Source organism: Ranitomeya imitator, chromosome 3 (assembly GCF_032444005.1).
Source record: "Ranitomeya imitator isolate aRanImi1 chromosome 3, aRanImi1.pri, whole genome shotgun sequence".
In the NCBI taxonomy this organism is placed as follows: Eukaryota; Metazoa; Chordata; class Amphibia; order Anura; family Dendrobatidae; genus Ranitomeya; species Ranitomeya imitator.
The window spans coordinates 222,159,920-222,170,522 of NC_091284.1; the positions used below are offsets into that span (position 1 = coordinate 222,159,920).

At 48.6% G+C, this 10,603-nt stretch overlaps 1 non-coding gene across 1 annotated transcript; it reads left to right on the top strand.

Annotated features, from left to right (window-relative positions):
- The first annotated feature begins 7,626 nt into the window (after window positions 1-7,626).
- Window positions 7,627-7,708, top strand: TRNAL-AAG (transfer RNA leucine (anticodon AAG)). Its single transcript has one exon. It is a non-coding gene; the product is annotated as a tRNA-Leu (tRNA).
- The last annotated feature ends 2,895 nt before the right edge of the window (window positions 7,709-10,603 follow it).

The following is a 10,603-nucleotide window of genomic DNA, read 5'->3' on the forward strand; positions in this document are numbered from 1 at the left end:
GTGAAATGTGTGATTTGTAGATTTCTACACACTGCTTCACATGTGCACATGTAAATGTTAATAGAAAGTTCTGTTGGGTGATAACAATTTAGCATTTACGGGTCTCGTATGGCTTTTTCTCCACATTCCCCAGATGCTAGTTCTGCTGCTTAACCAAGCTAATTTATCATTGCTGTAGTCTGCAAGCTCTTGGCGGTTCAAAGGGTGAAAATACATCCATGTCTGGTGTGCAGGTACAGATGCATCACACAAAACTAGAACATCGTCAAAAAGTTAATTTATTTCAATACAAAAAGTGAAACTCATATATTATATGGAGTTATTACAAACAGTGATCTATTTCAAGTGTTTATTTCTGTTAATATTGATGATTATGGCTTACAGCCAATGAAAACCCAAAAGTCATCATCTCAGTAAATTAGAATATCGTATATACTTGAGTATAAGCCGAGACCCCTAATTTTGCCACAAAAACGGAAAACTTAATGACTCGAGTATAAGCCTAGGGTGGGAAATGCCACAGCTACTGGTAAATTTCAAAACTAAAAATAGATACCAATAAAAGTAAAATTAATTGAGACATCAATAGGTTAAGTGTTTTTGAATATTGAATCAGGAGCACCATATAATGCTCCATACAGTTCATGATGGCCCCATAAGATGCTCCATACAAAAATACGCCCCATATAATGCTGCATACAGTTCATGATGGGCCCCATAAGGTGCTTCATACAAACATTTGCCCCATACAATCCTGCATAAAGGTTGATTATGGCCCCATAAGATGATCCATAGAAAATATGCCCCATATATGCTGCTGCTGCGATAAAAAAAAAAAAATGACATACTCACCTCTTGTCCTGAGCAGACGGGCACACCAGCACTTGCGATATTCACCTGTCCCTGTTCCACCGCCGCGCGCCGCTCTGTCTTCCGTCTCTCTGCAATGACTGTTCAGGCAGAGGGAGACAAGCACTAAACATGTCATCGTGCCCTCTCACCTAAACGTCACAGCCAGAGGACGCGGAAGACACAGCGGTGCGCTGCGGTGAACCGGGGACAGGTTAATATCGCAATGCTCGCCCTCCCTGGCAGCTTCTCCGATGCGGTGGTCTCTGACGCCAGCAGCATGTTCCTGTGTTCAGCGGTCACTGGTACCGCTCATTAAAGTAATGAATATGCGCTCCACTCCTGTGGGAGTGGAGTCGCGTCCATATTCATTACTTTAATGAGCGGTACCACGTGACCGCTGAACACAGGAACAGCTGCGGGCGCCGGAGAAGCAGGGCCATGCAGAGACGCGCCAGGAGCAGGTGAGTATGATTTGACAGCTGCCGCTGCCCCTCCCCCGCCAACCCCCTGGGACAATGACTCGAGTACATACGGTATCTTATAACACCAGCTTGGAAAAATTATTTTAAAATCCAAAAAGTTGGCCTACTGAAATGTATGTTCAGTAAATGCACTCAATACTTGGTTAGGGCTCCTTTGGCATCAATTACTGCATCAATGCAGCGTGGCATGGAGGCGATCAGCCTGTGGCACTGCTGAGGTGGTTTGGAAGCCCAGGTTGCTTTGATAGCAGCCTTCAGCTCGTCTGCATTGTTGGGTCTGGTGTCTCTCATCTTCCTCTTGAGAATACCCCATAGATTTTATTCGGTCGTCCATGACAGCACTACAGAGAGAGGGGGGATCCGCCCTTCAGGAACAGGAAACCTACAGATACATAAGGGCGGCACCTCTCCCCACGCATCAGTTGGTTTCCTGTTCCTGGAGGACAGGATTCCCTACAGATTTTCTTCAGTTTCTCCTATCAAGCACCCAGGCTGGCTGTCCGACCCAGGTAGCGAGGGGGTCTCCTACCTCGGGCAGTGCGGGTCCCTGGAAGCGCCACAGTGGGCCCGGGCAGGGCTCCACGTCAGTGAGCGGTGCAGAGGCGAGCGGCGTCCAGAGGAGGCTGTCTCTGGGGTCAGAAGGTGAGTATGTCCCTCCCCCTCCCTTCCCTCCCCGGGGTCCATTCGCTCCCGTGCCCTGACTCCCTACCTCGGGTCCCATCTGGGCGGCGCAGGCTCCGGGATCGCCCTCCGCACTCCTTTGGGATCGGGGCGGATTCGGGTGCCGGCTTCCGCCGCGATCGCCGCACTGCTGGGGCCACGTGGGCGTCGGTATGGCGGCGTGCGGCTGGAGGATCCGGCGACACCGTCCCCGGCTTCCAAGAGCGTCGCTCACCGTTCTAGCCGTTTCCGGAAGTGATGTGGCGAGGGGGCGGAGCCAGGACCGGAAGTCGGACGCCGGCCGGCTTCAGCTGGAAGCGCCGCGTCCTGCTTGTGATGGGAGCGGAGGGGGGGGAGCGCTCGGGGGCGGGGGAGGATGGAGCAGGGTCAGGTGCAGGGGGGAGAGTAATTACTGACCATACACACCTGCACATGTTCCGGCGGGGGAAGGCTATATATAGCTAATTAAGATTGCTGCAGAGCTGCTTATGGCCATCTGCAGCTATGGAGGTGCCAGAAGCTGCCGTTGGTCTGCTGGAGCAGGAGCAGGACAGATCCTCGGAGACCCTTGCAAACCCCCAGCAGAAGACCCGCGGACGCAGTAATCAGGCCAGTCGCAGATCAAAACAGAAGGATCTGGACCGACCCCCCAGTGATCCGGTACCTACCGCTACTGCCTGGGTAAGAGATCTTCGTGAATGTACCCTGATGCAGTCTTTTCCTATGTTTATTTCCGTAGGGGAAAAAAAGCGCTGGTAAATCAAAAAACAAGGAGTGCGCGCTATGCGCTTGCCCTTTGCCAGACGCCTCCCCTAAAAGACTTTGTCAGTCGTGTGTGCGGCAGACGGTAGGAAATAGTTGAATAGGATACTATATAGCGGTAGCACCGGATAAGTGACATAGCCTTTTCTCCGCTCCCATAGGTGGCGGAGGAGTCTCCCGATTTCACTTCAAATCTTAGGGAGATTATCAGGAAGGAGGTGAAGGATTCCCTGAAATCCTTATCCCGGGCAGAGCCTTCCAAGAGAAGAAGGGAGCCTAGCGCCTCAAATTCAGATTCGTCCGCTGGCCCAAGTAGGGAGATTGATTCAGACGCCTCTGTCTCCTCAGCGTCCTCTTCGGAAGAAGAGTCTAATCGTTTCTGTTTCCCATTGGACCAAATGGACAAACTAATTAAATCAGTTAGATCCACCATGGGGGTGGCGGACGAAAGGCCAGAGCGTTCAACACAGGACCTAATGTTTGGCGGTCTAGACCCTAAAAAACGAAGGTCTTTTCCGCTTAATGACAAGGTGCAGAACCTCATCAAACGAGAATGGAAGAAGCCGGAGAAAAAAGGCTCTTTTCCACCGGCCTTTAAACGAAGATACCCCTTTGAGGACCCCATGGTGAACACCTGGGATAAGGCGCCAAAATTAGACGCGGCAGTGTCTAAGGCATCTAAGAAATCATCTATCCCCTTTGATGACATGGCTTCCCTAAAAGATCCTCTAGATAAAAAGGCTGACTCGTTCCTGAAAGGGACCTGGGAAATGTCGGCTGGTGCCTTGAGACCTGCTGTGGCTGCGACATGCGCAGCTAAATCGATGATGGTCTGGCTGGATCAGCTAGGGTCTAAATTAGAAGGTGTTTCCAGAGATTCCATGTTGAAATTCCTGCCAACAATCCAAAATGCCGCTGCCTTTCTCGCAGACGCTTCTGCGGATTCGGCAAGAATGGCGGCTAGAGCGACAGGATTATCAAACGCAGCACGCAGGGCCCTATGGCTGAAATGTTGGCCGGGTGACCTTCAATCCAGATCCCGTCTGTGCTCTATCCCATGCGAAGGGACTCTTTGGGCCAGTCCTAGATGAGCTACTAGAGAAAGCCGGAGATGAAAAGAAGAAGTTTCCTAATCTTCCAACTACTTCTTACAGGCGCCCCTTCGCAGGGAAAAGATTCTTTCGGAAGAGACCGGCCAGAGATCAGAGCAGATGGGACGAAAAAAAGAAGAGAGGTACTGGATTCATGTTTGGTGGAGGACGTCAGGAGCCACCCCGTGAAATCAAAAAACCACCCCAATGACTAGTCGCCCCGGTGGGAGGTAGACTATCTGCCTTCTACCCGGCCTGGTCCAAGATCTCCAGTAGTGATTGGATTTTGGGGTTGATAGCTACGGGTCTGCGGCTAGAATTCTCCTCTATCCCTCAGAACTTCTTCAGAATCACCCCTCTCAGATCCTCTCCAGCAGAACAGGCAGCCCTGGAAGCGGAAGTTCACGATCTGCTCAATAAAAATGTCCTATCTGAGGTTCCGGAAGGAGAACAGGGTAGTGGATTCTACTCTCCTCTATTCCTGATAAGTAAACCAGACGGCTCCTTCAGAACAATCATTAACCTTAGAGCGCTGAATAATTTTCTGACCGTTCAACCATTTAAAATGGAAACTATAAACACCGCAATAAAGCTGCTGTTTAAAAACTGCTTTATGGTAGTGTTGGATTTGAAGGACGCCTATTACCATATCCCTATTTATGCAGGTCACCAACGATACCTGAGGGTGGCGGTACGGTTGGATGGGGTAGTAAAACACTTCCAGTATAGGGCCCTTCCCTTTTGGGATTTCGGTCGCCCCTCGGGTATTTACCAAAGTAATGGCGGAAGTTATGGCACACCTGCATGAATCCAACATTCTGATAATCCCCTACCTGGATGATCTCCTTATCGTAGGTAAAACGGCGGATCACTGTCTGGAGCAGTTACATAAAGTGATGTCGGCTCTAGAGCGTCTGGGGTGGATACTAAACGTTAAAAAATCACGGTTACAGCCCATGACGGTGCAGCGATTTTTAGGCCTGACCCTGGATTCCCAGGTTCAGGAATGCCGTTTGCCTCAAGAAAAAATTAATCGCCTGCACCTTCAGGTGCTGAGTGCCTCAAAGAACCCCACCATGTCCCTACGAAGAGCCATGTCTCTGTTAGGCTCTCTCTCGTCCTGTATTCCAGCGGTCCGATGGGCTCAGTATCATACGAGGATACTTCAGGGCGAGGTGCTGTTGCATCAAAAAAGGTTGGGGGGGGGTGTCTAGAAAGTCTGCTGATCCTATCCCAAGACGCTATTGTATCCCTCGGTTGGTGGTTGGACCAAGAGAATCTGTCCACAGGGGTCCCCTGGGAATATAATATAACTCGCGTTGTCACCTCGGACGCTAGCCCTTCTGGGTGGGGGGCTCACATGGAGGATACATTGGTCCAGGGGCTGTGGGATTGTAATCAGATGGAGATGTCTTCCAATCTAAAGGAGTTAACGGCTGTGGAGCAGGCGGTTAAAACACTCCTTGTCTGTCTACAGGGCCACCACGTGCGGGTATTCTCGGACAATCAAGTCACCGTGGCATACATAAATCACCAAGGCGGGACTCGTTCCAGATCCCTGATGTGTGTAGCAGATCGTCTGTTTCATCTAGCAGAGCTACATCTTCTCTCGTTGACGGCTCTACACATAAAAGGGGCAGAAAACACTACAGCGGATTTCTTAAGTCGCAACACATTGAGGCAGGGAGAGTGGTCCCTGAACGGCACCATCTTCGACCTTATCGTGGAAAGGTGGGGACAACCAGAGGTAGACCTGTTTGCCACAAAAGAAAACAGGAAAGTGGCACAATTCTGCTCTCTGAACCCCAGAGAAAATCCCCTGGCAGTAGACGCCTTCCTCATAGACTGGAACTTCAGGCTAGCCTACGCTTTTCCTCCCCTATCTCTACTTCCTCTGGTGGTGAGGAAAATCAGGAAGGACAAAGCCACAGTAATATTAATTGCCCCCTTCTGGCCCAGAAGGACGTGGTTTCCATGCCTGAGGGCTATGTCGATGTCCGATCCATGGGTCTTGCCAGACATTCCGGATCTCCTATCCCAGGGCCCAGTCTACCATCCTCGAGCGGTTGGCCTTCATCTGACGGCGTGGATTTTGAGTAGGCGCTACTAAAAGATAGGGGGTTCTCGCCGGCCCTCATTAACACGCTGCTGAAAAGCAGGAAAATGATAACCACAAAAATCTGTCAGAATCTGGAAGAGATTTCTTCAGAACTCGGGGGCAACAGCTGGACAGTCAATACCGATTGTCCAGATCTTGGAATTCTTACAAAGGGGGTTAGATATGGGGTTATCCCCCAAATACTCTTAAAGTGCAGGTATCAGCCTTAGGGGCCCTCTTTGGCTGCAACATTGCTGAGAATCACTGGGTCAGCAGATTCATCAGGGCAACAAAACGGTCTAGGCCAATTGTGAAGAATAGAGTCATGCCTTGGGACCTGAACCTAGTCCTCTCAGCCATGACAGAGGTCCCATTTGAGCCAATTACTTCAGCCTCTATTAAAAATCTATCCCTTAAAGTAGCCTTCCTGGTAGCCCTAACATCAGCACGTAGGATAGGTGACATACAAGCATTATCCAGGGTTCCCCCTTACATGCAGCTTAGGGATGATAGAGTGATACTATCCCCTGATCCAGCATATCTTCCTAAAGTAGTGTCCAGATTCCACAGAACACAGGAAATAGTTCTTCCATCTTTCCTCTCTAATCCTACTAACGATAAGGAAAGGAAGCTACACACGTTAGATGTAAAAAGATGTATCCTGGAGTATCTAGCGCAGGGGTCCCCAACTCCAGGCCTCGAGGGCCGCCAACAGTGCAGGTTTTCAGGATTTCTTTAGTATTGCATCGGTGGTAATGTGATCATCTGCACAGGTGATGATTCCAACCCCTGTGCAATACTAAGGAAATCCTGAAAACCTGCACTGTTGGCGGCCCTCGAGGCCTGGAGTTGGGGACCACTGATCTAGCGGTAACTGATCCCTGGAAGTTAGATAATGCACTATTCGTGTCCTATCAGGGTAGTAGGAAAGGGCATAGAGCATCGAAATCTACTCTAGCTAGATGGATCAGGGAGGCTATCTCGCTGGCTTATATCTCAAAGGGCAAGCCGGCGCCTGAAGGTCTTAAAGCGCATTCCACTAGAGCTATGGCGGCTTCGTGGGCGGAAAGATTGGAGGTGTCGATCAACCAGATTTGTAAGGCTGCTACTTGGTCTTCTCCAAACACTTTCTATAACCATTATAGATTGAACCTGGGTGCCTCCTCTGACCTCTCTTTTGGTGTAAGGGTGCTGCAAGCTGTAGTCCCTCCCTAGTTAGTTACTCTCTGTAATTCTCTTTGTAGTGCTGTCATGGACGACCGAATAAAGTCTTAGTTACTCACCGGTTAAAGGTGTTTTTCGGAGTCCATGACAGCACCTGTACATACCCTCCGTCTTCTTAAGTTCTGGGTGTACACCTCTTCCTTTATTTATATATAATTCACGGGTAGTGAATAGTTAATATTGTATTATTGTTTATTGTGTATGCTATTAACCTTGGTGGTCCTCTTGTGCTCTGTAAACCAACTGATGCGTGGGGAGAGGTGCCGCCCTTATGTATCTGTAGGTTTCCTGTTCCTGAAGGGCGGATCCCCTCTCTCTCTGTAGTGCTGTCATGGACTCCGAAAAACACCGTTAACCGGTGAGTAACGAAGACTTTCTATGGGGTTAAGGTCAAGTGAGTTTGCTCGCCAATCAAGCACAGTGATCCTATTGTTTTTAAACCAGGGATTGGTACTTGGGTAGCATGGCCGAGCGGTCTAAGGCGCTGGATTAAGGCTCCAGTCTCTTCAGAGGCGTGGGTTCAAATCCCACTGCTGCCAGTAGGTCTTCAGAACATTTTGATCTAATTCAAATGATTTTGCCAGGCAGCAGCTGCCAAGGCAAACAGGATCATGGGGTGCATTAAAAGAGGTCTGGATACACATGATGAGAGCATTATACTGCCTCTGTACAAATCCCTAGTTAGACCGCACATGGAGTACTGTGTCCAGTTTTGGGCACCGGTGCTCATGAAGGATATAATGGAACTAGAGAGAGTACAAAGGAGGGCAACAAAATTAATAAAGGGGATGGGAGAACTACCATACCCAGATAGATTAGCGAAATTAGGATTATTTAGTCTAGAAAAAAGACGACTGAGGGGCGATCTAATAACCATGTATAAGTATATAAGGGGACAATACAAATATCTCGCTGAGGATCTGTTTATACCAAGGAAGGTGACGGGCACAAGGGGGCATTCTTTGCGTCTGGAGGAGAGAAGGTTTTTCCACCAACATAGAAGAGGATTCTTTACTGTTAGGGCAGTGAGAATCTGGAATTGCTTGCCTGAGGAGGTGGTGATGGCGAACTCAGTCGAGGGGTTCAAGAGAGGCCTGGATGTCTTCCTGGAGCAGAACAATATTGTATCATACAATTATTAGGTTCTGTAGAAGGACGTAGATCTGGGGATTTATTATGATGGAATATAGGCTGAACTGGATGGACAAATGTCTTTTTTCGGCCTTACTATGTTACTATGTTACTTTTGGCAGTGTGGACAGGTGCCAGGTCATGCTGGAGAATGAAATTTCCATCTTTAAAAAGCTTGTCGGCAAAGGGAAGCATGAAGTGCTCTAAAATTGCCTGGTAGAATGGCTGCGCTGACTTTGGTCTTAATAAAACACAATGTGCCTACACCAGCAGATGACATAGCTCCCCAAACCATCACTGGGCGGTCCTATCAGTGACTGACAGCTTTCCTTGTATAAGTGTGCATATAGAGATAGCTGTCAATCACTGGCACGACCGCCCACTGTATCAAAAATCCCAGAAACAGCAGAGGATTCAATTATTAAAACACAGGATATACTGATTTTCTCACAAAACTATATATCAATCTGCTCAGCTCATTCTGCTTTATAACATGGTGCCTGCAGAATGGTCTGTATTTTCTTGGTGACAGGTCCTTTTTAATGTTTGGCAAAATGTTCTTTTCCTGAAATTCTGTGCTCTTTATTCTCCACACATACCTTTCTGAAAGTTTTTTTTTTTTTTTTTTTTTTACAGTCAACTGGGGGTTCTGATTTGCCTCTCTAGTGAGCAAGCATGCTCGGTGCTCGCCAGATCATCGCAGTGCTCAGCAACCTGCGAGCATTTCCGGGGTTGCTCGGCGGGAGACCGGATCACGGCCCTGCATGTTTGGTGCTCTTTAGAGCTGCAGTCAACATGCAGGGATTGTCTGCCATGCACTGTAATGCTGCAGGCATGTCGGTTGTGGCATTAATAACTGGCTGGCCGCACAGCGCAATCAGGTCTATATCAGACCTGGCACCACCCTGCTCGGCATTCAGCTCCGGACTTAGGCAGTGTAGGGATAGGTGCTGCTGATATAGGGACAGAATTGGTGGTGTATAAGTTAGTGTGTGTATACCATTATTGAATACACAAATCCAGCTAAACCAACAGTCCTTCTAAGGACTAATTACGGGGTATATACACTACTCAAAAAATATAGGGAACACGAAAAAAACCACATCCTAGATATCACTGAATAAAATATTCCAGTTGTAAATCTTTGTTCTTTACATAGTGGAATGTGTTGAGAACAATAAAACATAAAAATTATCAACATAAATCATAACTAATATCCCACGGAGGTCTGGAGTTGGAATGATGCTCAAAATCAAAGTAGCAATTGAAGTTACAGGCTCATCCAACTTCAGTGGAAATTAAGCAAGACAAGGAAATGATGCTCAGTAGTGTGTGTGGCCTCCACGTGCCTGTATGACTTCCATAAAACGCCTGGGCATGCTCCTAATCAGGCGCCGGATGGTCTCCTGAGGGATCTCCTCCCAGACCTGGACTAATACATCTGCCAACTCCTGGACAGTCTGGTGCAACGTGACGTTGGTGGATGGTGCGAAACATTATGTCCCAGATGTGTTCAATCGGATTCAGGTCTGGGGAACAGGCGGGCCAATCCATAGCTTAAATGCCTTCATCTTGCAGGAACTGCTGACACACTCCAGCCCCATGAGGTTTGGCATTGTCCTGCATTAGAAGGAACCCAGGGCCAACCACACCAGCATATGGTCTCACAAGGGGTCTGAGGATCTCATCTCCGTGCCTAATGGCAGTCAGGCTACCTCTGGTGAGCACATGGAGTGCTGTGCGGCCCTCCAAAGAAATGCCACCCCACACCATTACTGACCCACTGCCAAACCGACCTTAGCAAGGCGCGGGAGCGCCGCTTCTGACAGCAATTACTACAGATCTCCACCTACCAGCTATATGCATCTCCATATGGGCATTTACAGATCAATAGTATATGTGAGACACTACTGGGACCCTCATCCCCATTCCCTTTATGTTTCTCATCTGGAATAAGCGATTACGTGACAAAGGCTCCGGTGGAGCCGAAACGTTTGTAGATCGCATGAGTTATAATATTCTGTTACGCTCCCAGATTATGTAATAAAATCATACTAATTTTGGCATGAGAATTCACAAGAGTGGGCGGTGAATTATAATCTCCACTGCCAAAGCGGTCATGCTGATGGATGTTGCAGGCAGCAGATAGCTCTCCATGGCGTCCCCAGACTCTGTCACGTGCTCAGTGTGAACCTACTTTTATCTGTGAAGAGCACAGGGTGCCAGTGGCGAATTTGCCAATCCTGGTGTTCTGTGGCAAATGCCAAGCATCCTGCATGGTGTTGGGCTGGGAACACAACCCC